The following is a 27,647-nucleotide window of genomic DNA, read 5'->3' as shown; positions in this document are numbered from 1 at the left end:
TCCTGAGATCAGTTATCCCCACATACACCCCCTCTCCTTAATCATCTTACTCTCTTTCCTCATGAAAACTTACCAAAGTAGGCCGGGCGCGGTGGCTCAAGCCTGTAATCCCAGCACTTTGGGAGGCCGAGACGGGCGGATCACGAGGTCAGGAGATCAAGACCATCCTGGCTAACACGGTGAAACCCCGTCTCTACTGAAAAAAAATACAAAAACTAGCCGGGCGAGGTGGCGGGCGCCTGTAGTCCCAGCTCCTCGGGAGGCTGAGGCAGGAGAATGGCGTAAACCCGGGAGGCGGAGCTTGCAGTGAGCTGAGATCTGGCCACTGCACTCCAGTCCGGGCGACCGAGCGAGAATCCGCCTCAAAAAAAAAAAAAAAAAAACAAAAATCTAGCCGGATGAGGTGGCGGGCGCCTGTAGTCCCAGCTACTCGGGAGGCTGAGGCAGGAGAATGGCGTGAACCCGGGAAGCGGAGCTTGCAGTGAGCTGAGATCAGGCCACTGCACTCCAGCCTGGGTGACAGAGCGAGACTCCGTCTCAAAAAAAACAAAACAAAAAAAAAAAAGAAAGAAAACTTACCAAAGTATCAGATATTCACACAGAGGTTTCTTTATTTTATTTTTTATTTTATTTTATTTTATTTTATTTTTGAGACAGTTTTGCTCTTATTGCCCAGGCTGGAGCACAATGGCTCGATCTGGGCTCACTGCAAACTCCGCCTCTGGGGTTCAAGCGATTCTCCTGCCTCAGCCTCTTGAGTAGCTGGGATTACAGGCACCCACCACCATGCCCGGCTAATTTCTGTATTTTTAGTAGAGACGGGGTTTCACCATGTTGTCCAGGCTGATCTCAAACTCCTCATCTCAGGTGATGTGCCTGCCTCGGCCTCCCAAAGAGCTGGGATTATAGGCGTGAGCCACTGCACCCAGCCCCACACAGAGGTTTTAATAATTGATATCTCTATCTATCTATCTATCTATCTATCTATCTATCTATCTATCTATCATCTATCTTTTTTGAGACAGGGTCTCACTCTGGTATCCAGGCTGGAGTGCAATGGTGTAATCACAGCTCACTGCAGCCTCCACCTCTTGGGCTCAAGTGATCCTCCTGCCTCAGCCTCCTGAGTAGCTGAGACTGTAGGTGCACACCACCACACCTGGCTGAATTTTTTTTTGTATTTTTTGTAGAGATAGGCTTTCAACATGTTGTCCAGGCTGGTCTCAAACTCATGAGCTCAAGTGATCCACCCACCTCAACCTCCCAAAGTGCTGGGTCTACAGGCATGAGCCACTGTGATTGGCCTGGTATCTGCACATTTTTATTTTAGCAGTTTAACCTGAAAGTGTGTATTGCTAATAACAAAATTTTAGAGATCACAGTAAGTGGGTAAAAAGAACATTTTGGAGATAAAATGGTCTTACCCTCAAATTATACCACAAGCAAAGTTTATGACTATTTGGAAGGCTCCAACTTTATCATCTCCACTCCTTTAAGACTTGGTTCAAGTGCTACTTTCTCAATGATGCCTTCCTTTATTGTAGTCCTCTCCCTTCACCCCTCCCTCCCTATTGTATCCTCTGGTTTGTTTTCCTCCCTATCCCTTAGCACCACATGATATACTGTGTTTTACTTACTTTTCTGTTTACTATATCTTTCTCTGTTAGAACATAAGCTTCGAGGGATAAGAACTTCTGTTTATTCATTGCTACGTCCTCACTGCTGTGACCATACCTGGCCTACAGTAGGTACTCAGTAAAGGTTTCATAAATAAACGAACTTGTCATGCCCATGCTCAGGTAACAAGGTGCCAATGATATTTATTTATTTATTTTTACTAAAATTTTTGAGATAGGGTCTCGCTGTGTCATCCAGGCTGCAGTGTAGTGGTGCTATCATGGCTCACTGCAGCTTCACCTCCTGGGCTCAAATGATCCTCCTGTCTCAGCTTCCCAAGTAACAGGAACTATAGGCATGTGCCACCACACCTGGCTAATTTTTTACTTATTTTATTTTATTTTATTTTACTTTATTTTATTTTGAGATGGTGTGTTACTCTGTTGCCCAGGCTGGAGTGCCATAGCGCAATCTCGGCTCACTGCAACCTCCGCCTCCCAGGTTCAAGCAATTCTCTTGCCTCAGCCTCCCAAGTAGCTGGGACTACAGGCGCACGCCACCATACCCAGCTAATTTTTGTATTTTTAGTAGAGATGGGGTTTCACCATATTGGTCAGGCTGGTCTTGAACTCCTGACCTCAGGCGATCCACCTGCCTCAGCCTCCCAAAATGCTGGGATTACAAGCATGAGCCACTGCACCCAGCCTACATTTATTTTTTTAGAGACAGGGTCTCACTATATTGCCCAGGTTATTGAAAATTATATCAATAAACAGATGCAAAATAGAATTTCTAGATGGTGAGGGTGACTACATATTGTAAAGATGCCTTTTTGTGTGTGTGGTAGTGTACTCTTACTCTACAACTTGATTTTCTCATTTGAAGTCATTCTAATTCATTTGAGTCTTCTCATTTTTTTTTAATGATTTTATTATATTCCATAATTTGGTCAACCAGTTCCCTGGAGCTCAGAAGTTTTGATGCCATCTTTCCTTTGTGTATGTATCTTTCGCAATGAACATACACATTACCTTTTCTAAATGTTTTCAAGGATGAGATCTATTCCTCTTCCTCCTCCTTCTTTTTAAAATCTAGAATAGATGTAGGGTAGGCCATTTTGAGAAGCAGGATGCTAGATTCTGCACTATAACCGCACCATATGCACATCGTGCTATGTGTATGTGTAGGTATGTGTGTCTGAGGCAGTTCCATCTTTAACTAGATTATGAACCTTTTTTCTTTTCCTCTCAGCTAACAATGATGGGGTTCACTTTTTTATCTGAAATATGTCCTAGTAAATACATGTAATAAGACCTCATTTGAGCCGGGCGCGGTGGCTCAAGCCTGTAATCCCAGCACTTTGGGAGGCTGAGACGGGTGGATCGCGAGGTCAGGAGATCGAGACCAACCTAGCTAACACGGCGAAACCCCGTCTCTACTAAAAAATACAAAAAACTAGCAGGGCGAGTTGGCGGGCGCCTGTAGTCCCAGCTACTTGGGAGGCTGAGGCAGAAGAATGGCGTAAACCCGGGAGGCGGAGCTTGCAGTGAGCTGAGATCCGGCCACTGCGCTCCAGCCTGGGCGACAGAGCGAGACTCCGTCTCAAAAAAAAAAAAAAAAAAAAAAAAAAAAAAGACCTCATTTGAAAAAGAAACAGAAGATGTTCCTAGCTGCTTAACTTTTAAGAGATCACAGACAGCTTCCAGCTGTCCTTCGGGAAATATCCATTAATCATGTTTTGTTAGGGGTGTTTATACCTTTTACTATGCTTCTTTGAGTTCACCAAACAGAACACTTAGGAAACTTTGGTTCATTTTTCAAATGCAAACATTGTGAAGCCTGAAATTCTAGTTTAAGTGTTCTAACTTGAGGCTTCAAGGTTAGAACACAAATTGAAGGATAGATCCCAGACCATTTTAGATTCATGATGGCGACACATATGCCATTTGTATTGAACTAACTGACCAATGTGCTGAGCAGAGACAATGCAAAGGAAAATAATGAGAAACAGGCCATTCAGCACACAAAAATCATCCATTTAAAAAAGTTCTGAGCCAGTAATCCCAGCACTTTGGGAGGCTGAGGTGGGCAGATCACTTGAGGTCAGGAATTCGATGCCTGGCCAACATGGTGAAACCCCATCTCTACTAAAAATACAAAAAAATTAGCCAGGCTTAGTGGCAGGCACCTATAATCCCAGCTACTTGGGAGGCGGAGGCAGGAGAATCACTTGAACCCAGAAGGCGGAGGTTGTAGTGAGCCAAGACTGCACCATTGCACTCCAGCCTGGGAAACAGGAGTAAAACTCCTTCTCAAAAAAAAAAAAGTTCTTATCATTGATGTGACCAGAGACAGATATCACCAGTGAAAACTCAAGACCCACAGCATGGAAGATTAGGTTACCAACTCCCAGATCAAAGGAATGTAGAGACAAGGAATGACTTTTCTCCAAAGTACCTGAATCTAGGATATCCTGGACATAGTCTCATAGTATAACTTTGATTCCAGGCTCTATTAAAAGCTGCAAACTCTCCTATGGAATAACATGCATAAAAGGTTATTCACTGGCGTATTGTTAATATTAGCAAAAGTTTGGAAACGGCCGGGCGCGGTGGCTCAAGCCTGTAATCCCAGCACTTTGGGAGGCCGAGACGGGCGGATCACGAGGTCAGGAGATCGAGACCATCCTGGCTAACACGGTGAAATCCCGTCTCTACTAAAAATACAAAAACTAGCTGGGCAAGGTGGCGGGCGCCTGTAGTCCCAGCTACTCGGGAGGCTGAGGCAGGAGAATGGCGTAAACCCAGGAGGCAGAGCTTGCAGTAAGCTGAGATCCGGCCACTGCACTCCAGTCCGGGCGACAGAGCGAGACTCCACCTCAAAAAAAAAAAAAAAAAAAGTTTGGAAACAACCTAAGTGACCACCTTAGGGAACTGGTTGACCAAATTATGGAATACCCATACAATGGAATACAGTAAAATCATTTTTAAAAAATGAGAAGACTGAAATAAATTATTAACAGAATAATTTCAAATGAGAAAATCAAGTTGTAGAATAAGAGTATGCTACCACAAAAAAAGGCAAAACAAAAATATGCACATAAAACCATATTTGCTTATATACATTTATATACATACATATGAAATATCTCTGGAAAGGCCCATAAGAAACTGAAATTATTGACTTCTTCTAGAAAGTGCATTGGACACTGGGGGACAGGATTTGGGGAAGACACCTCACTATATATCCTTTCGAATTCTGAATCAAACAAATATAATTCCTACTGAAATAAATAAACTTAATATTTTAAAGAGGCTGTGTATGGTGACTCAAGTCTGTAATCCCAACACTTCGGGAGGCCAAGGTGGGAGGATCGCTTGAGGACAGGAGTTCAAGACCAGGCTGGGCACTTGGCGAGACCTCCATCTCTACAGTTTTTTTTTTAAATTAGCCAGTCATGATCTTAACTACTTGAGAGGCTGAGGCAGCAAGACAGCTTGGGCCCAGGAGTTCGGGACTCAAGGTAGTAAAATTACATTAAATGATTTTTTAAAATGAATTAAGCCCTTCATCTAGGAGGTATAGAGAAAGAAGTTCACTGTAACTTTCTTTTCTTTTCTTTTCTTTTTTTTTTTTTTTTGAGACAGAGTTTTGTTCTGTCACCCAGGCTGGAGTGCAGTGGCACGATCTCAGATCACTGCAACCTCCGCCTCCTGGGTTCAAACGATTCTCCTGCCTCAGGCTCCCGAGTAGCTGGGATTACAGGTGCCCGCCAACACGTCCAGCTAATTTTTTGTATTTTTTAGTAGAGATGGGGTTTCACCATGTTGGCCAGGCTAGTCTTCAACTCCTGACCTCAAGTGATCTGCCCGCCTTGGCCTCCAAAAGTTCTGGAATTACAGGCATGAGCCACCACACCCAGCCCATTGTAACTTTCTTATACAATTTCTGTAGGTTTGGATTGTTTTCAAAACAAAACAATAATTTAACAAAATAAGAATCTCTCCTCCAGGGTGATGAGTTGAGTTGGGTGTTTTCAGCTAGGGGCTGTCAAGGAAGGGGAAGTAGCCAAGAGAATTTGCTTGCTTCCAAGGTATACTCATAGTGGCCTGACAACCAAGGGCAGAGTGGAAATCTCTGCCCTGCTGCCATCATGAAATGGGTTTCCAACATTGGCAACGCAATTTCTAACTGTGCCATAATCAGGAACGACATTCTTTAACTGAAAATGGCCAAATCCTTGTGCTGGTTAAATACATGGGGGAAAAAATAAAATGTCAGAGTTCACCCTTTTCCTCCAAATATTTAGGAAAGGAGTTAAATGCAGTCAAAGTTTAGATTTTAGAAAATGCCCCTGGCCAACTCAGGGAAGAGGAGTAGCTCCATGATCAGAGCAAACTAGGTATTTCCTATGCAGGCCCAGCAAGAATCCTGTGCATGAAGTCATTTATAACAGAGGAATGCTTTGGTGAGAAGGGAAGGCCATGGTATAGGAAATCAACATATTTGTGTTCCAGTCCTGAATCTACCTCAGCCCTTTTCATATATAAGCTTAATGTTTTAAGTCCGAGCAGCTGCCTCTATGAAATGCAATCATAAAAGTTGCCTTACTCACCTTCCTGTGCTGTTGTCATGAACAAAAGGTAAAGAACAGTACAAAAGCATTTTAAAAACTATAAGGCACTAGAGACCAGTGTTAGGTATATACAAGACAAAATACATTTTGAGGACAACTTTGAAGTTTTCAATCAGAGGAACAAGCAAATGTGATCTTTAGGATGAGATAGATAAGAACTTTCTAGCCCTACCCCCTCATCTGCTGGATGACTTAGGGCAAGTCTCCTAGCCATTCTGAGCCTCAGTTTGCTCACTGCAAAATGCAGTTAATGTTCCCTACTTAACAAGCTGGCTGTAAGAATAAAGTAAAGAGCATATATAAATGCTGGGCACATAGAGAACTCACACAAAGATGAGTTCCCTTTCAACCTGCCTTGGGTAATAAATCAGGGTCTCCATCAAGGGATACTCCATTCACTGATTTGCTTATTCATCAAACTCTGTGCTATCTGCTCAGTTTTTCTGCAAATCTAAAACTGTTCTAAAAATAAAAGCAAAGCTGGGCGTGGTGGCTCACACCTGTAATCCCAGCACTTTGGGAGGCTGAGGCAGGAGGATCATTGGAGCTCAGGAGTTTGAGACCAGCCTGGGCAACATGATGAAACCCCGTCTCTTTTTTAAAGAAAAAGAAAAACAAAACTAAATAAAATAAAAATCTACTTTTTTTTTTTTTTTTTAAGAGACAGGCTCAGGACCAGGCGCAGTGGCTCATGCCTGTAATCCCAGCACTTTGGGAGGCCAAGGCGGGTGGATCACGAGGTCAGGAGACCGAGACCACCCTGGCTAACATGGTGAAACCCCGTCTCCACTAAAAATACAAAAAATTAGCCGTGCGTGGTGGTGGGCACCTATAGTCCCAGCTACTCAGGAGGCTGAGGCCAGAGAATGGCGTGAACCCGGGAGGCGGAGCTTGCAGTGAACTGAGATCATGCCACTGCACTCCAGCCTGGGTGACAGAGCGAGACTCTGTCTCAAAAAAAAAAAAAAAAAAAAAAAGACAGTCTCACGGTCTCACTCTGTCACCCAGGCTGGAGTTCAGTGGCACCATCACAGCTTACTGTGGCCTTGAACTCCTGGGCTCAAGCAATCCTTCTGCCTCAGCCTCCTGAGTAGCTACAACTACAGGCATGCACCACCATGCCTGGCTAAATTTTTTTTTTTTTTTTTTTTTTTTTTGCAGAGATGGGGTCTTGCTATGTTACCCAGGCTGGTCTTGAATCCTGGCCTCAAGAGATTCTCCCGCCCCTGGCCCCTGAAAGTGCCTCTGAGAGGCTCACAGGTGTGAACCATGCCTGTGGTCCCAGCTACTCAGGAGGCTGAGGCAGGAGGACCACTTGAGTCTGGGAATTTGAGGCTGCACTGAGCTGTGATTGCACCAATGCACTCCATCTTGGGTAACAGAGTGACACCCTGTCTCCAAAAAAAAAAAAAAAAGAAAAAGAAAGGAAAAAATGTGAGATTGGAGTGAAAAAGATTTATTCCAGTTAGCAGGTTTTTATCCATCTTATGATAAACTTGCTTTTCTTGATATTTAGGAATAAAATGATGTACACCTAACCTGTTGGTAATGTGTAAACAAGCTATGTGGGGCTGCTTGTTAGATGCAGTAAATCCTAATGTAGCCAGAGGCTACAGTTTTCTATTTACACAAATCAAACAACACTTTCAGATGGTAGGGGGCAGTGACTTAGTCATCTAGAGAAAATATTATAGAGTTACACATAATTATACACAATAACTTGTTTTATGCACATCATCTGATTTCATGTTCATACCATCTTAAAAATCCCCATATTACAGATTGGAGACGGAGGCCTATAGTGACTCGCCAAGGTCACAGGGCTACTAAGTATTTGTGAACCGAGATTCTAAAGAATTACTTAGGCTAGGGGCAGCAGCCCATGCCTGTAATCCCAGCACTTTGAAAGGCCAAGGCCAAGGTGGGTGGATTTCTTGAGCCCAGGAGTTCAAGACCAGCCTGGGCAACATGATGAGACTCCGTCCCTACAAAAAACTAAAAACTTAGGCATGGTGGTGCATGCCTGTAGTCCCAGCTACTTGGGAGGCTGAGGCAGGAGGATCACTTGAGCTCAGGAGTCCCAGGCTATGATCAGCCACTTTATACCAGCAGCCTGGGCAACAGAGCAAGACCCTGCCTTTTGGAAAAAAAAGACAAATGAGTCTAAATTAAGAGTGCTTTCTAATTCAAAAGGAACAGTGATTTTCAGTTAATAGCGCTTTTTACAGGTGTGATACCCAAAGATCACTTTGAATTTCCTTTCCCATAGCAGCCCCATTCTCCTCACATTCAGAGGACACAAAGACTGCACAGGCAGCAACTGCACAAAGAACCCATAGACAAAATAAGTAGGGGACATTTTGTGGATAATTTGGGAATGGGAATTTGGTCCTTGTGGCGGGAGAAGTTTTCTTCAGCTCACATTCTCCGGGTGAGTCATGTAGGTTTATCCCATTATTTGCACAACTCCTCACCTCTCCCCCTGGGCAGCAGTATCGCCCAGCCACAATGGCAACTGCCCTTCACCGCTTCATCCCCTGCAGCCTGCTTGGTCACGGCCTGGCAGGGAGCTGAGGAGCCCAGGGAGGGAGGGGAGGAAGCACGCGGCTGCCAGTGGCTGTCAGCTTTCCTGGCTGACTCAACTCCCACCTCCTCCTCCCCCGCCCTGCACGCAGCCACCAGCCTCCTAACTTTCCATTTCCAGGCCTCTGGGGTGGGAGCACCCCCTCCCGCTGCCCGGGGCGCCTGGTCTGCAGTCTGGGGCTGCCAGGGCACCACGCCCGCTGGCCTGGCAGGCCTTCTCTCAGGACTCTTAAGAGTCTGCTGTCATGGAGAGAACGGAATATAGGTCAAGGTGCTCTCGGAAGGACCCAGGGGAGGATCACCTGACTGGGAGGTGTGTGACTCAGCGGGAAGGGAAGGGGTGGAGCTGAATCTCCTGCCCAGAGGAGGAAGAGGTCAGGTTGCCTCTGTCTGGCTGATTGTCAAGGGAGGAAGGAGAAAGCAGCTGGAGGCAGAAGGAAGGATAAGATGACCTCTGGTGACCTATCTAAGGTGGAACACAAATCCATTACAGAGCGGGCTGTCCCCCTCGGTGTAGCTGAAACCACTCCCAGCTCAGAACTGTCTCTGTGGTCGTGAAGACCTAATTAGCTGCCAAAGTGAGAAACCAAATTAACAGAACGCTCATCACTCCAGACTCCATCCACCCAGGCCCCTAAAAGAAACCAAAGACCCTGGTATATCACAGAAAGGTGGCCATCCCTATTAGAAGTAATTCGATCGTTTCCCCCAATCAATTCTGAATATGAAAATTACTAACCCATTTTATTTTACGGGTCCACATGGCAGGGGCCTCCTTTCAAGGGTGCGGCAGTTGCTGCTGTTGCTGGAACAGCAGCTGCTCTGTCTGAGCCTCACTTCCTTTGGCTCCAGCTGCAGGTTCCTCCTGGCCAACCAGGGAGTTTCCTCATTCTGAGGGCTCTGGGCCCAGGCCTTGCTAGTCGGCCACCCTCACCTCCCACCCTCAGCTGCTCACCACCCACCCTCTGTGGGTAGTGCTTCTGGGACTCCCTCGTTCCATGAGTCAGAGACAAGCTGGAGACAGACAGTAGGCTTCCTTTATTAAATCAGCCTCCTGCCCTGCACACTATAGAGGAAAGCTATAATTACGCCTTTGGCCTGGCTCTGAGAACCGAGCCACAGACTCTTGACTAGGAGCGACGGTTCCTGATTTCTGCACTTACCTAATGATGCACCCCAGTTTGGAAATAAGAATAACAGCCAGGGGTTAAGGGCTTGTCACACAAACGTCAGATGTTTTGCATATATAATGGGGTGCATTGGGCCTGGATACTCATGCAGATTGCTAGAAAAATCACTATATTAAGGCTGCCAGGCGTTTTCTGTTTTGTTTTGAATGCCTCCTGCCTCATTGATTGAGTCACACTTGAGGTGGCCTGCTCATTGTTGATGTTGGTTTACAAGAGACAAAGGAAAAAGCAGCCATTGCTTCGGGTCTCCAGGTCAGGACTCTTTCATCCCTTAGGTATAATAGACACAAAATCTGAGGTCTCCCAGCTTTTCTTTTGTTTTTGTTTTTTTTTTTTGAAACGGAGTCTCACTCTGTTGCCCAGGCTGGAGTGGGGCAGATACATATCAGCGCACTGCAACCTCCACCTCCTGGGTTCAAGGAATTCTCCTGCCTCAGCCTCCCAAATAGCTGGGATTACAGGTACCCACCACCATGCCCAGCTAATTTTTGTATTTTTAGTAGAGACAAAGTTTCACTATGTTGGCCAGGCTGGTCTTGAACTCCTGACTTCAGGTGATCTGCCAGCCACAGCCTCCCAAAGTGCTGGGATTACAGGCGTGAGCCACCATGCCCATCTGCCTCCCAGCTTTTCTACTGGTTTACAGAAATGTCTGAAACCTGAAAAAATAGTTGGTTCCTTTTTTTTTTTTTTTTTTTTTTTTTTTTTTGAGACAAAGTCTCGCTCTTGTCCCCCAGGCTGGAGTGCAATGGCGCGATCTTGGCTCACTGCAACCTCCACTTCCAGGGTTCAAGTGATTCTCCTGCCTCAGCCTCCCAAATAGCTGGGATTACAGGCACCTGCCACCACACCTGCCTAATTTTTGTATTTTTAGTAGAGACGGGGTTTCACCATATTGGCCAGGCTGGTCTTGAACTCCTGACCTCAGGTCATCTGCCCATCTCGTCCTCTCAAAGTGCTAGCATTACAAGTGTGAGCCACCGGGCCCAGCCTGGTTCCAAAATTTTTAAATACCACCAAATCAAAATAATATAGTCAATTTTCATTAACTATTCAATTTAGTATTCATTGATTCATTCACTCATTCATCCATTCCTGCAAGCATGCATTTATTTCTTCATTTAATAAATATTTGTTGAGTTACCTCCCTGTGCCGCACACAGTCACAGGTACTAGGGACACATTAAGTGCTAAACTCATCAAAGATACAGACAAAATTAAGCATACAAATATCTCTGCCCTTGTAGGTCAATAATAGACACAACAGGCCAGGAACGGTGGCTCATGCCTGTAATCCCAACGCTTTGGGAGGCTGATGCGGGCCAATTGCTTGAGCCCAGGAGTTTGAGGCTGAAGTGAGCTATGATCACACTACTGCACTCCAACCTGAGTGACAGAGCAAGACTCTGTCAAAAAAAAGAAAAAGAAAAAGGAAGGAAGAAAGACAGAAAAAAAAGAAAAGGAAAGAAAGAAGAAAGAAAGAAAGAAAGAAAGAAAGAAAGGAAGGAAGGAAGGAAGGAAGGAAGGAAGGAAGGAAGGAAGGAAGGAAGGAAGGAAGGAAGAAGAAAAGAACGAACGAACAATAGAGCGAGGTTAGAGGAATTGTTGATAAAGGAGGAATTGACATTTGAGAATAATCTGTGAGTTAGGTATCTCTCACAGCGAGAGTTCTCCAGTCTGCATGATTGCTGAGAAATTATAACCAATCATAGATTGAGTTAAATCCTTTAAGCCATGTTTATAATCAAAATGTAAGTGCATTTCAAATATACTTGTTAAGAGATAAAAAGTAAAAGTACCATGGCGTGTGACCCTATCTCTAGTTATGGGTAGGTGCTATGGGTTGAATATTTGTCTCCTCTAAAACTCATGTTGAACTTTAATCCCCAATGTGGCAGTATTGAGAGATACGGTCTTTAAAGGGTACTTGGATCATGAGGGCTCTGCCCTAATGAATGGGTTAATCCACTCATGGATTAATGGGTTATCATGGGTGGGGACTGATGGCTTTATAAGAAGAACAAAGGCCTGAGCTAACATGTTAGCACACTCAGCCCCCTCACCATGCAACACCTTGGACTACCTTAGTACTCTTCAGAGTCCCCTCAAGCAAGAAGGCTGTCACCAGATAGGACCCCTTGACCTGGGACTTCTCAGCCTCTGTAACTGTAAAGAAATTTCTTTTCTTTATCAATTATCCAGTTACAAGCATTTGGTTATAAGTAACATAAAAGAGAATAACACAGTAAAGTTATTCCATTCAAGAATTTATTGAGCACCTATAATACTGTAGCTAAGGACTTAAGTGTCAGATGCCAGTGTTCAGATCTTGGCTCTATCATTTACTACTTGTGTGATTCTGGGAGAAACACTTAGTTTCAGTTTCCCATCTACAAAATGGGGGTGGTATAGAACTTAACTTACAGAGTTTCCAGAATAATTAAACGAAATAATAAAAGTAAAGCTGTCAGTTAATATAGCACCTGGCACTTAATAAGCACTCAAGAAATGTTATAGCAAAAATCGCAATTATTTTTGCACCAACCTAATATTATCATATTGTTGTTTCAATAATGATGATAATGATGAGGTATCTGGCATTGTGTTGGGTATTGGTGACCCAAAGTTGAATAAGATGATGACATGGTCCTAATTGGGAAAGACTTTGCAAGCATTCTGTGCTTCATTAAATCCTCACGTCTTGGCTGGGCATAGCGGCTCATGCTGGTAATCTCAACATTTTGGGAGGCGGAGGCGGGAGGATCGCTTAAGCCCAGGAAGTTGAGGCTGCAGTGACCCATGATTGTGACATTGAACTCCATCCAGCCTGAGTTTTAGAGACCCTCTCTCTTAAAAAAAAAAAAAAAAACTACACAGTCCCCTTGCAGGATGACCCCCACTGCTCTACCAACTGACCACTGTAAGCCATATTTGGAAAGGCAATAACCATGAGAGATCACAATGAGATATCACTTAATACCCTTTCAGGTGGAAAAAAACAAGAAGCTTGATAATATCCCAAGTTGTTGGAGAGAATACAGATCAATTGGATCTTTATATGCTTGTTGTTATCAGGATTGTAAATTGGTAAATTCACATTGTTTCCCTGGAGACATAGACAAAAATGATCAGCTTAGCATGTTCAAAGTCACAGAAAGCTGGTAACAACCCAAATGTCCACTAACAGGAGATTCAGTAAATTCCCATGAAACATACTAGGGAGAACTGCAATACAGCAGGGACAACAAGTGGACCATAGCTGAATGCTATGCTATGGGTGAGTTTTAGCCACATAATATTATGAGGAAAAAAGTATACCCAAAAAGGTTGCATATAGCAAGATATTCTTGTTTGTTTTCTTTTTTTTTTTTTTTAGAGCTAGGGTCTTGCTCTGTTGCCCAAGTTGGAGTGCAGTGGCACTATCATGGCTCACTGCAGCCTCAGTCTCCTGGGCTCAAGCAATCCTCCTGCCTCAGCCTCCCAAGTAGCTGGGACTACAGGCACACACCACCACGCCCAGCTAAATTTTAAAATTTTTTTTGTGGAGACAGGGTCTTGCTATGTTCCCCAGGCTGGTCTTGAACTCCTGGCTTCAAGTGATCCTCCTGCCTTCCCCTCCCAAAGTGCTGATATTATAGGTGTGAGCCACTGTACCTAGCCAGGATATTCCTTTATGCAAGAAAAAACAACAAATCTAAACAATATAGCTTGTAGAAAAATATTTGAAAAAGCATTATTTTTTAGAGAAGCAAAGGAATGATGAACTCAAGATTCAGAATAGGGTAGGGAAGGCAAAGTAATGGGAAGGGAGGAACACAAGGGAAGAACGTGCAGTGGAGTGACTGTATTATAAGGAAATAAACAAACAGATAAATAACAAATTACCAGATGTAGGTTGCACAAGGTCCAACTGAAGATGACAGAATGTCATGAGTCCAAGATTGTGAATAACCCTAAGCACTTAGATTCAGTAAAAAGGAAAACAAGGCCAGGCGCTATGGCTCACGCCTGTAATCCCAGCACTTTGGGAGGCCGAGGCGGGCGGATCACCTGAGGTTAGGAGTTCGAAACCAGCCTGACCAATGTGGCGAAATCCCATATCTACTAAAAATACAAAATTAGCGGGGTGTGGTGGCGAATGCCTATAATCCCAGCTACTCAGGAGGCTGGGGCAGGGAATCACTTGAACCCAGGAGGTGGAGGTTTCAGTGGGCCAAGATCATGCCATTGCATTCCAGCCTGGGTGACAGAGCGGGACTCCATCTCAAAAAAAAAAAAGAAAAAGAAAGCAAAAGCCTGCTCTTGGGACTAGTATGAAGTACCCATAAGGAAGGGCGTTGAGAGACAGGAAATAAAGCAGGGTGTGTGTGTGTTTCCAGGAGGATTAGGCAGAGGTGACACTATCAGTTACGCACTGCTGTTGCAGGTTCAGAATTGTCACCTGGGGTCACCGGGTAGGGGTGAGTTTTCACTGTGACAGGGCTGGGAAACACCCCTGGCCCAGACATGTTCAGTCACTGGTCTCTCTGTGCGGTGGCAGCCCTTGGTGTCCTCTCCCCCTGGTCTTTGCCAGGCCTGCCCCTGCCACCTGCCCTGGTACAGACTCCCAGTTCCTGTGTTCTCAGACAGGATCAGCCCTGCCCTGCCCAGCCCAGACTAGGCGGATGCTGGGTGTGGAAATCTTGCACAGCAGGAGTTCCAGGCACACTACCAGAAACCATGCAGTTTGGTCACCAAGCCCATAGGCCTAGACACCCTCTCTCCTGCTCTGCGGGGAACCCAAGGGGAAGTGCTCTCAGATAGCTGAGCTGCCACAGCTGAGCTGCCTGCTGTCATAGCCAGGCCCCACTGGCCACGTACTGAAGCAAGCACTTTTTCCTTAAGATAAAGTCTCCTCCAGGCCCCCAAGGCTGATACCACGCAGAGGCATTGTTAGGCCCAGTCATTGACAGACTTCATGGACAGAACTAACTGGGACACTCACAGTCGAACCAAAGCCAGTCCCTGGTTCTCTTTGGTGCTCCTGCTTGTGGGTCAGTGCTCTCAAGGCTCTGGGAGCTGCCTCCCTGCCCCTGACTACAATACCCCAAAACAATCATCAGTGGCCATCATGAGAGAGCACAGAAACTGAAGCCAGGAGGACCCCACATCAAGTTGTACCTGGCCACTTTCCAGCTATCTCCATTAGCTTAATTCTCTAAGCCTCAGCTTTCTATCTGTACAATGCAGACAATCATACCACCTTTGCCTCATTGAAAGGCGTTAGGGAGAACAACATGACACAATGGGGAAGAAAGTGCTTATCAAACAGAAAGGTGCTATACATTTGTACTAGAATATAAGACCCTAGGAGGCAGGAACCTTGTATGACTCCTTCACTGCCCTACTCTCAGGGTCAAGGACAATGCCTGACACATAGCAAGTGCTCAATAAATAGTTCTTGAATGAGTGAATTGGTTTATGACAGATTAGAGTAAAAATAATGATGATGATAATCCCTAACATTAATTGTATCTTGGCTATGTGCCAGGCATAGTGCTTAGAGCTGTAATGGATAATCCCATCTAAGCTTTACAACAACCCAATAAAGGGGGGTACTATTATTATTCACATTCTGAAGATGAGCTAATGTGATTCGGAGAAGTCAGTGATTTTCCTAAGGCCACATGGCTAGCTGAATAGGTCGTTACCTAAGTGATACAAATTTGCAGATTCAGAGAGGCTCACCACCTAAAAGTGGAACACAGGGGTGGCTCTAGTGCTTGAGAGGCAATGATGAGAGTCACTGAATTTTGATATCTCCCTCACTCTTCAAGAATCCAATATTAAAGTGCAGATGCAGCAGGGCATAATGACTCATGCCTGTAATCCTAACACTTTGGGAGGCAAAGGCAGGAGGACAGCTTGAGCTCAGGAGTTTGAGACCAGCCCTGGCAACATAGTGAGAACCCGTTTTTACAACTAATGCAAAAATTAGCTGCGTGTGGTGGTGCACACCTGTAGTCCCAGCTATTTGGGAGGCTGAAATGGGAGGATCGCTTAAGGTTGAGAGGTTAAAGCTGCAGGGAGCCTTGGTCAGTCACACCACTGCACTCCAACCTGGGTGACAGTAAGAAACTGTCTCAGAAAAATAAATAAATAAAAAACAAAATTAAAAAAAGGTGCAGGTGTCTCTGGAAAATAGTCAAATCTGAATTTTCAATCAGAAAATAATCTAGTTTATCTGTTTGCTTCCTAAGTGTGCAGAGTGGGGTTCTTCTGCAGGGATGGGATTTAGGGTGGGTAGGGGTTACACATAACAGACACAGAGCTTGCTAGGGAGGGAGCTGAGAAGGCACGCCGGATGAATGTTGACTGTTTTTATTGAGAACTGGCCTAGGACTTCAGGAGGGCAAAAGGGTGTTTGGGCTCCCAAATCACCTTCATGGGGCATCTGTCACCCAGCAGCCCAAGGGCTCCAGAAGGCAAAGAGCTGTGTGACAACAGTTGTTTGCCTCTGAGAGAAGTAGCAGTACAGAGACATTATCAAAGGAGGTTTTCTTTTATGTTTGCATATTACATGATAAGCATGTATTTGCATATCACCTATGGAGTTAAAAGTATATTTAAATAAATGAAAAACTAGAAATGGGAGTGGAAGAAGGTTGAGAAAAGGTTATGGGTTGGATTCTCCAAAGCAACACAGCTTCCAAGACCGTACAGCCTGAGCCAGGCTGCAGCTCTCCAGGGCTTGGCTGATTTACTGGAGATGAACGGCAGCCCCCAGCCTTCCCAGGGCATGACAGCCAATGAGGCTGATCCACAGCTGTGGGGAAGTATTTGCCTTTGCAGTTGGCAGCATCTCCCTGCCTCCAAGCCTTCCTCATGAGAGACTCATTATGCAGTTTGGTCACATGCCCTATGCATTTTAATGAATGAGTCAGGGGACAGACTCAATTTGAAAGAGGAATCGCTGCTCTCGGCTGGGTGAAGGGCTCTCAAGGGATGCTCTTGCAGCTTGGATATTACAAGAAAAGGAAAGGAGGAAGCTCTTTCCATTTAGCAAGAAGAAAGGGAGGTCTGAAGAAGGAAGGTCAACAGGAAGGAAGGAGAGAAGGAAGGGAGGGCAGGTGGAAGGAGAGAGGGAAAATGGAAGGGACAGAAATAACTGCCTGGAGTTCAGAAAACAGTCCTTGAACAGATGCTGCCCACCGGGCACTCGTTTGCTCCTTTATCCTCCACTTATTTATCCCAAACATTTAGTGCTGTGTAAGTGCCAGGACCACACCAGGCGTGGGAGTTATAAGACAAATGAGAAAGTCCTTGTCCAAAAGGAGTTTGCAGGAAACCAAACCAGTTTGGTCATGTCAGAGTAACTACGGCAGGGGTCTAATTTGGGAGGTGGGATGAGCAAAAGGAGACGGCGTTCGCCTCCTCCCTGTGAGTACACCCGTGGGAAGGCAGGGGATCCCTGACTCCAGGGCCACCATTTCTTAAGCACTTCCTACCTGCCAGATGTAGGGGTGAGGGCATTACAGTTAGTATCTCCCTGAATCCTCACAATCATCCCAGGAGGCGGATCCTGTTACTGTCACATTTTTTACAGATGAGGAAACTGAAGCAGAGAGAGCAGCTTGCCCAAGGTCACCCAGGGATTTGAACTCAGTTCTGTCTGACTCCAACGTTCTTGGCAGCTCAGTTCTATGCTGTCAGCCAACCACTGGATGGGGAATGCTGGAGAAGGCCTTTCCCTTCCCAGGCTTCCTTCCAAGAACACTCTGAACCCCCAGGAGGAAGGGGTTGGTGTGGATCCAGATGGAGTCAGCGCCAACCAGCCTGGGAGCAGATCCGAAACCTCACTGAGTGGGGCTGTGTGTGGGACTGAGAGCCCAAGGGCGGGGGAGAGGAAGGAAGCCGAGCCTCACCGCGGTCAGGTCAGTCGGGGCGGTGAGCCTGTTCCCATCCTCCACACCACAAAACACAGGGCAGCAGATGCCTAGCAAATGGGCGTGTGAGAGCGAGACTTACCCCTGCATGGTAGGCAGGCAGGCAGGCAATGTCACCAAATTACTCAACAAAGCCACCCTGGCTTTGAACTTTGAGCCAGGCTCTGCTGGTACAGGGCATGGGGGTTGGGGTGGGGTAGCACTCACCACTGTGAAAAGGATGTCTGCCACCCCCCTGCCCCCAAGTGGGAGAACACAGCCTGGGGAGAAGCCAAGAAACTGGAAAGCCACCGCACACCCACATTCTCATGAATTTTTACAGCTGGAGAGAAAGAGCAATACACAAGCCCAGCAGGACTCTGGGGCCCCGGGCTTCGTGCCGGGGAGGAAAGCAAGGCCACCTGCCATGAACCTGGACTGCACACAAAAACAGCCTTTACTGAGCGATTACTGTATGCCAGGACCATCATACACGTGATCCCACAGAACCCTCAGTGTCGTTATCCCCATGATACTGAAGAAGTGAGACTGATGTGCAGAGAGATTAATACCTTGCCACAGTCACATGTTTTCCAGATTGTGGTTTGCACAAGGAGAGATTTTCCCTAAATACCCCTCTTTACCTTCACTCTCACTCTCCACAGTAATGGAGTAACTGATCAGAGTGGGTGACTTGGGAAGGCTCTCTGGAATGATCGGCTCAGCCCCATCCTTCTCCCAGGCTCAGTCAGGAAGCTCATTTTGTTCTCACACTCAGCTGCAACCTCCATGCTAGCTTTAGTGGTAATTAAGGTGGTATGTTGGCTCCCTGCCATTCCTTTGTCTTCTTTCTCAATGTGTTCAGAACCTGGAGGCAGAGGAGGGACGCTGGTTTTTGGAAGACTCTTTGGAGATGTCAGCAACACTTAAGAGGATGCTGTGTTGCTGGAGACTCTGGCCAAACCATCTCCATTTGACTGGGGGATTCTTCTCTCCCTCCACATCCTGGCAAAGGATGCTCTTGGCTCCAGGATCAAGTTCCCTTGAGAGAAGTCCAGGAATCAGCCCTGCAACCAGCGCGGCCTCTCCTTCTTTTTGTTTTATTTTTGATTGGCATTTTTTTCTGGGACGAGGAAGACCAAGTCTTATACCCAGCTGCCTGTTGCAAAGGGGATCAGTCACGTCACGGTGTTCCTGGGGTGCCAGTGTCTTTCCTGTCTACCAGTTCTTTCCCTTGCCACCTGCCAGGGCATCAACAATGGGTCCTTGACATACACAACTGCCATCAGTCCAAACTGTTTACTCAGGAACAAATGTGGGTGGGTGATCCAAACCCCAGGGCAGGCCTTGATCAACCCATACCCTGAATGTCCTAGTTTCTAATCCCAGTGGATCTGCCAGGGAATTCAGAGCCAGTTGTGTCTCTGTGTGACTCTAGGCACAGTCCACACTACCTTGCCATGTTGACCATGGGCAAAGTCCTCACCTGCTCTGTGCTTTGATTTCCTCATCTGTAAAAATGGGAAGATAATACCTGTACTCCTGTTTGTCTCATAGGACTGTTATGAAGCTCAAAGAGATTAAATATGTGAAACATATTTGAAAAGGAATAAAAAAATGCTCCATGAGACAGGAGAAGGGAATTATTGCTTTATGATCTTCAATAATATGCCTGAGGGCTTACAAAGCATTTATAGCAAGCACCTTCCATTTTGCCATTAGTATCTATTCATCTTCATTTTATTTTGTTTTGTTTTGTTTTGTTGTTTGAGACAGTATCTCACTCTGTCACCCAGGCTGGAGTGCAGTGGCACCATCATAGCTCACTGTAGTCTCGACCTCCCAGGCTTAAGTGATCCTCCTGCCTCAGCCTCTCAAGTAACTGGGACTAGAGGTGCACGCCACCATGCCTGCCCAAATTTTTTTTCTTTTTGAGACAGAGTCTCGCTCTGTCACCCAGGTTGGAGTGCAGAGTGCAGTGGCGCGATCTTGGCTCACTGCAACCTCTGCCTCTCAGGTTCAAGCGATTCTTCTGCCACAGATTCCCGAGTAGCTGGGACTGCAGGTGCATGCCACCATGCCCGGCTAATTTTTGTATTTTTAGTAGAGAAGGGGTTTCACCATATTGGCCAGGCTGGTCTCAAACTCCTGACCTCGTGATCAGACCACCTTGGCCTCTCAAAGTGCTGGGATTACAGGTGTGAGCCACCACACCTGGCCGAGCTAATTTTTATTGTAAAGACACGGTCTCACTACGTTGCCCAGGCTGATCTCTAACTTCTGGCCTCAAGCGATCCACCTGCCTTGGTCTCCCAAAGTGTTAGGATTATAGGAGTAAGCCACTATGCCTGGCCTTACCTTCATTTGGGTAACCATGCCCAACACCCCCTGCAATGCCCTGTAATGAACCACTCCTCCTGCCCTCTTAGTCCATGTAGATGCAGTGACATCAGCTCAAGTAAGTAAGCGCATCTCATTTTCCTTGATTACAGTGATTGTTTCAGGGATGGTCATGGAACCTAATCAGGGTCAATGAGACTTTTGCTAGAACTCTTAGGAAAGAGAATCTCTCTCACCCCAAACCTGAAAGGATATAGGGACTAGAACTGATGCTGTCAGCTTGTTACAACATTAACCCAAAACTAAAGTTAAAAGACAGAAGATGGAGCCAAGACGTAAGAAGAGTCCAAGTCTAACATTTGAAATGGAAATCCATCATGTCCATCCTTGGAATTTTCATCTTAAGATGAGCCCCTGCACGCCTGTTTTGCTCAAAAGCATCTTGGATTGGATTTCCCTTTTTTCTGTTTTTTTTTGAGACAGACTCTTGCTCTGTTGCCCAGGCTGGAGTGCAATGGTGTGATCTCGTCTCACTGCAAACTCAGCCTCCTGGATTCGAGTGATTCTCCTGCCTCAGCCTCCTGAGTAGCTGGGATTATGGGCGCCTACCACCATGCCTGGTTAATTTTTGTATTTTTAGTAGAGACAAGGTTTCATCATGTTGGCCAGGCTGGTCTCGAACTCCTGACCTCAAGTGATCCTCCTGCTTTGGCCTCCCAAAGTGCTGGGATTATAGGCATAAGACACTGTGTCTGGTCTTGAATTGGATTTTCTATCACCTGCTACCAAAAGAATCCTAAGGAATATGACATTATTTCATACAATCCTTTCAACAACTGTGAAGTAAGTATTATAACTCCTGCTTTATAGATTAGGAAGAGAAACTGATGCACAGAGAAGCTATGCGATATAAGTAGTGGAGGCAGGATTTGAATCAGGTCTCCTGGCTTCTGGAGCTTGCATCCTATCCACTGCATGAGGACTTGGGAATAGACCTGAGTCTCATATTCACAGCTTAGTCACAGACTTCAAGTCAACAGTAGAGTATATGCCAGGAGAGGAGAGCCCTGATTCCCCTGCAGCCAGAAGCTGAGAGGACATAATTCACTGGTGTTCTCTGCTCCGTGCGCCCTCTCCATGGAAGAAAAGCACCAACAGGAGGAGGAACCCAGTCAATTCCTATAGGGCGTATGCTCGGTGTTAAGGGTTTGGAGGGCCCTTAATGGCTCACCACCTCCTGCTACTTGCAGGGACTGATGCTTCATAGTTTACTTCTTAGAAGTCTCTCTAAAGACACTGGGGTCTGATCAAATGCAAATACATCTCAGACCTCCCAGGGCTTACAACCTGAGCTACTATCAGTCATGACAGTTTCGCAGTAATAATGGATTTGAGAAGGTTTAGGGCACCAGGTACATGGTGGGGATAGGAGGTGTGGTCCCCTGGAAGGGAAAAGGGGTACATAAAGGGACACCTGAGGATTGGGTAAGTTTCCATCGGGATGGAGAAAGTAAGTGGAGATACAATAAAATTGGCCGTGAGTTGATAATTCTTGAAGCTGGGTTATGAGTGTTTATTCTGCCTACCTGAGCATTTATTTGAAACTTTTGTTCGTAATTTTTAAAAGGATAATGAATAATGAAAAACATTTTGTGCTTTCTTCTTTGCAGAGCCCTTTCATACATATCTTACATGCATCTCACAAATGATTTTTTCCCTCATTTTAAAGACACCAACACTGAGGCTCAGAGAGGCTAAGTCATTTATGCCAGGTGGAACTGAGAGCTGAACCTGGACCTTCCAATGTCTCCTGCCTTCCAAGGTTAGTCTGGGGCAGGAGGCAACAGAGGGATTTTTGGCAGCCTCTGTTTGGCAGGGGCTGACAGGCAGGGACAGTTACCCAGTGAGCCAGTCAGACCTATTCACTTCCAAGTCCTGCCCTAAGGCAGCCCATTCTGTGTATAATTGGTGTGGCACAGACCCCAGGAGGGCCTCAGGGAACCACTGAGCACACGGTGGAAAGCTCCCAGCCACTGATTTCATGTGCCTCTTGGTAGTTAAGAAAACAGTGAGTCTAGCTCAGCAGACTCTAGACCTTTTCACGGGCATCTTGAGAACTGTTGCCTGACCATCTGGGTCTGATAAAGGGAGACCCACGTGGGCCTCCCTGCCCCCTTTCCTATAACTATTTCCGCACGTCCCCTTGAAGCTCTGGGCGTGTGGCTGTTCTTTTCTTTTCTTTCCTCTCAAACATATGGATTCTCAGCTCCTATTTCAAACTCAAATGCTTCTCTGCTATAAACTCCCCAAAGCTCTCAATTTCCTTTTTCCATTGCTCATTCTTTCCTAAACTGCATGAAAAAGCTTCTCTTAGCTCTGTTCCAATTTTCTTGTTTATGAAAGAAGGGCAAGGAGAACAGTGATTTTAATTATCAAGGTTAAGTAAGGCCTGACTCCTTCCTTAGGAGAACACACCTTGATAACTTGGGAGATCAAAGCTTACTAGGCACAAGGAGCAACTCACAGAAAAGCCCTGGCTCCTCCAAAATATTTACCCGGCAGGAGGTCTCATACAGTGCCATCTGCTCCTTTTATCTGACTGAAACTTCCTCTTTGAAAATCACTAATGGAATAGAAAAAAGAAAAGTCACGGGCATGATTCCCAGAAGGTTATTGCTAAAGCGGGAGTGTGTTATCTGGGAAGCAAAGAACAGGTCCCCGCCTGTTCCTTAGCCTGTGGCCTTGCATGTCTTTATGGAATGGGAATTTATCCCCTTGAAAGCAGAAAGAACCCCGCCCCCAGCCCCCAGCCCCAGAATACTGGATAAATCAGCATCAATGGGGGCAGGCAGGAAAGGTGTGTGATGTATCAGGAGCTCAGGGGATAGAAGGTCCTCCGGAAGGCAGATATCAGGAAACTTAAGTGCCTTTAGGGGCCCAGCAGGCAACACAAATGTCCTGGAGGGGAGCGGGGGTAAGATGATCAAAGGCAGGCTGGGCCTGGTGGTAATCCCAGTGCTTTGGGTGGCCAAGGCGGGAGGATTGCTTGAGGCCAGGGGTAAAAGACCAGCCTGGGCAACACAGCAACACCTCATCTCTACAGAAAAAAAAAGAAAAAGAAAAAAAGATGATCAAAGGCAGCTGACCAGAGTGGTGGGGACTGGAGACAGCAAGTCCTCTCTGAAAGGGGCAGCAGCTACTCACTTCCGGCTCTAGCTGATTGCTGTTATAGACGAATGTGACCCTCTGTTGCCAGATCTTTCATTTTTCCAAAAGAAGTGAAGATGTGGATTTTACGTGAAGTCTCCCAATTTGGGAATTGATTTAAGTAAAAAGAATTGCAAAAGATGATGTTATGAGCCAAACAAAGCCTGTCTAGTGTCCAAGTTACCCAAGCATCCCCAGTTTGCAACCCTAACCTAGGAATTGGGTCCTGTATGCCTGTAGTATGGTAGAGGGTGTGGACAGATGAAGCCAGGAGGAGGTCAGATGAAGGCACAACACGAAAGGCTTTGACCAGCATCCTAACAGAGTAGGACCACCTGATGTACCTGGGGCTCACAAAACACTTCCAGGCTTCTGTGAATTTTTTTTTTTTTTTTTTTTTTTTTTTTTGAGACTCTGTCGCCAGGCTGGAGTGCAGTGGTGCAGGAGTGCAGCGATCCTGGCTCACAGCAACCTCTGCCTCCTGGGTTCAAGCCATTCTCCTGCCTCAGCCTCCCGAGTAGCTGTGACTACAGGCGCCCACCACCACGCCTGGCTAATTTTTTGTATTTTAGTAGAGACATGGTTTCACCACGTTGGCCAGGATGGTTTCAATCTCTTGACTTCGTGATCCACCCGCCTCCCAAAGTGCTGGGATTACAGGCATGAGCCACCGCGCCCCGCCAGGTTTCTGTGATTTTATCATGCTGTGTCTGCTGCCAGTTGGGTCCTTACCAACAACCCTCTAAACTGCTTCAGAAATCCTCCTCCTCTTCAAGGCCAGTTCAGGACTCTTTCTTTGGGTAGGGCAAGTTTTCACTTGAGCCTCTGACCACATTTGAGTCAACCTTAAGAACTTAAAATTCACCTGCCCATAGAAGAATTAAGTGACACCTTCCTTTCTTTCACATTCCATGGTCATGACCAGCAAGTAACTGCATATTTAAGGAGCTCTTCTACTGGTGCAGTGGTTCACACCTGTAATCTCAGCATTTTGGGAGCCCAAGGCAAGAGGACTGCTTGAAACCAGGAGTCAAGACCAGCCTGGGCAACCTCATCTCTACAAAAAAAATTCAAAAATTAGTCAGGGCTGGGTGTGGGGGCTCATGCTTGTAATCCCAGAACTTTAAGAAGCTGAGGCGGGAAGATCATTTGAGCCCAGGAGTTTGAGACCCCAGGCTGGGCAACAAAGTGAGACCCTATCTCAATGAAAAAAAAAAAAATTAGTTGGGCATAGTGATGCACACTTGCAGTCCTAGCTACTTGGGAAGCTGAGGTGGGAGGATCGCTTGAGGCCATGAGTTCAAGGCTACAGTGAGCTATGATCATGCCACTGCACTCCAGCCTGGGTGACAGAGTGAGAGCCTGTCTCTAAAAATTAAAAAAAAAAAAAAAGTCAGGGGTGGGGGAGCTCTTATTTTAAAAAAAAGGTTTCAAGGACAACTTCTGTTTCTCATCTCTGTGAGAGAAAAGAGGGAAACTGAGGCACAGAGTTGGGGGCTATTTGCCAAAAGACACCTTTGGCAGGACTCCAAAGGGTGGGCAGAACCGCATACTAAGCTGTTTTTCAAAGTTCAAGCATCTTCAGGAATTGTCCATAATAAAGACAAGTAGAATTTCCTTACAATGGAAGGGTGCAGAAATCTAACGGGCAGAGAAAGAAGGGAAAAAAACCTTAAGCAAAGGGGTGACAATATAATCTCTTTCCCTGGCATTACCTTTTTGCTGCCAGTTAGATTCTTTTAGTCTTGCAAATCCCTATATACAGGAAATGAGAAAGATGAGTGGAAGGAGATGATAAGAGGAGAAATTTCAGAGCAAGGGTAAGTGTGTTACACAAATGACTGCCTACTGTAGGGTGTGTCCAGGAATGTCTGGGGGTGTGTTTGTATCCTAAGTTTATGCAAGTTATGCACCAAAGCTTTGCATCCTTAGTTATGCAAGCCATTTTGATCGAAGTGTTGTTTCTCATACTCCAGGAAATACAATACCCTCCTACGGAGACCTTTGTGACTTGTCTCCCTTTCTCCCATCTCCCCAACACACTGTTGCCAGTCGCTTAATCAATGCCTATTTGTGGAATATCCTCTTGGTACCTGGCACTGTGATATGTACTGAGGTTACATCAATGAACAAGGAAGACACCGTCATAGTCCTCAGGGGGTCACAGTTTAAAAGGGAGGCAGACCACTGATGGGAAACTACAGTTCAGAAGGGTGAGCACTCAGATAGAGGACACAAAGAGGAAGGGCGTGGAGGAGGAAGCTTAACCTGAGAGGGCAGAGAGGAGGAGCTGGGAATGTATCCTGGAAGAAGTGAGTCTAACCTGGGATCTGAAGGATGTGCTGGAATTGGACGGGTAAAAAGCACAGAGAATGCTTCAGGTAGAGCCAAGTGCATGGGAAAGATCTGAAGGTCGACTTCCCCCAGTACCTGATAAAGATCTGTGGTTGGCGGTAAGGCAAGCTCTGTCCTGGGAAGGTTTCCAGGGTTCTGGGGCCAAGTAAGGGACCAACAGGGCAGTAGCCATAAGCTGAGGCTGAGAACCTTAAAATTCTTTATTCTCAAATTTAAACCAATTGGTTAAAAGCGTTTAAAATAGGTTGGGTGCAGTGGCTCACGCCTATAATCCCAACACTTCAAGAGGCAGAGGTGGGGCCGGGTGCGGTGGCTCAAGCCTGTAATCCCAGCACTTTGGGAGGCCGAGGCGGGCGGATCACAAGGTCAGGAGATCGAGACCATCCTGGCTAACACGGTGAAACCCCGTCTCTACTAAAAAATACAAAAAACTAGCCGGGCGAGGTGGCGGCGCCTGTAGTCCCAGCTACTCAGGAGGCTGAGGCAGGAGAATGGCGTGAACCCAGGAGGCGGAGCTTGCAGTGAGCTGAGATCTGGCCAGTGCACTCCAGCTTGGGTGACAGAGCGAGACTCCGCCTCAAAAAAAAAAAAAAAAAAAAAAAAAAAAAAGAGGCAGAGGTGGGAAGATCGCTTGAGCTTAGGAGTTTGAGACCAGACTGGGCAACATGATGAAACCCTGTCTTTACCCAAAGAAATACAAAAACTAGTTGGGCATGGCAGCAAAGGCCTGCAGTCCCAGCTACTCAGGAGGCTGAGGTGGGAGGATGGCTTGAGCAGGGGAGGTTGAGGCTGCAGTGAGCCAAGATCACGCCACTGCACTCCAGCTTGGATGATAGGGCGAGATCCTGACATACATGGATAAATAAATAAATAAATAAATAAGTAAAATAAATGTTCTCCTGTCCTTAAGATACTTAGAATATAAGATGGAGGACTAAATGTTTACCGGACACTGGAAAATAGTCCTTCCTCCCGATAGGGAACACCAACACCAAGGTTAAAGCACAGAGCCTGAGACAAAATGACTTTTAAATTCCAGTGTGCAGGGGACAAAGAACATTCATACATTTTGTCCTTTCTCTCTCTCTCTCTCTCTCTCTCTCTCACACACACACACACACACACACACACACACACAAATCTAGTGAGGTAGGCAGAGTAGGTGTTAGACTTTTTTAAATATTGTTTTTATAGAGGAGAAAACTGAGGCTCAAAGAGGAAACGTATCCAAGGTTATCGGTTCACTCATTCATTCATTCACAAACTTGACAAATATAAACAGAGCACTTACCAGCCTGGGCAACATAGTGAAACACCATCTCTACAATTTTTCTTTTTTTAATTAGCCAAGCATGGTGGCATGCACCTGTAGTCCCAGCTACTTGGGAGGCTGAGATAAGAGGATTGCTTGAGCCCAGGAGGTTGAGGTGGCAGTGAACCATTATCATGCCACTGCACTCTAGCCTGGGCAACAGGGCAAACCCCCAACTTGAGGGGAAAAAAGAGTACCTGCTAACCTTTGTTGGCAGGATTGTTCTTGGCACTGTGGATAGAGTGGTGAATAAGACATGCCTACTCATAGGAGCCAGGGTTCAAACCCATGGAAATTCTGATGTCAATTCCAGTGCCCTTCCCAATACAATGAACTGCAGGTTTGATGTGTTGTCTCCACTGCTCCAGTGGCTTGGGTGGGTGCTTTATTGCTCCATAGTCTTTGTCAGCTACCACCTCCCAAAACATACCATCAAAGAGAAAACTGCATAGTTGTTATGCAAATGTATCTTAAGACAAGGTGCAGAACCAGATTCTCCCTGT

General features: G+C 46.0%; 1 protein-coding gene across 8 annotated transcripts in view; it reads right to left on the bottom strand.

Moving 5' to 3' along the window:
- CHD9 (chromodomain helicase DNA binding protein 9) overlaps positions 1–27,647 on the bottom strand; it is a 295,589-nt gene that overhangs the window by 241,321 nt on the left and 26,621 nt on the right. For 3 of the 8 annotated variants that reach the window (XM_030924819.1, XM_030924818.1, XM_030924815.1), the window contains exon 1: positions 9,576–9,636. The exons of 3 other annotated variants lie outside the window; for them this stretch is intronic. The gene's annotated coding sequence lies outside the window, so the exon portion shown is untranslated. Of the gene's footprint in view, positions 1–9,575; positions 9,637–27,647 lie in introns of those variants that run through there. 2 more of the 8 variants (XM_030924814.1, XM_030924808.1) reach the window with 1 other exon arrangement.

This window comes from Rhinopithecus roxellana, chromosome 20 (genome assembly GCF_007565055.1).
Source record: "Rhinopithecus roxellana isolate Shanxi Qingling chromosome 20, ASM756505v1, whole genome shotgun sequence".
Classification (NCBI taxonomy): Eukaryota; Metazoa; Chordata; class Mammalia; order Primates; family Cercopithecidae; genus Rhinopithecus; species Rhinopithecus roxellana.
The sequence above is the reverse complement of the archived record's forward strand: the minus strand, read 5'-3'. Positions and strand labels throughout refer to the sequence as shown.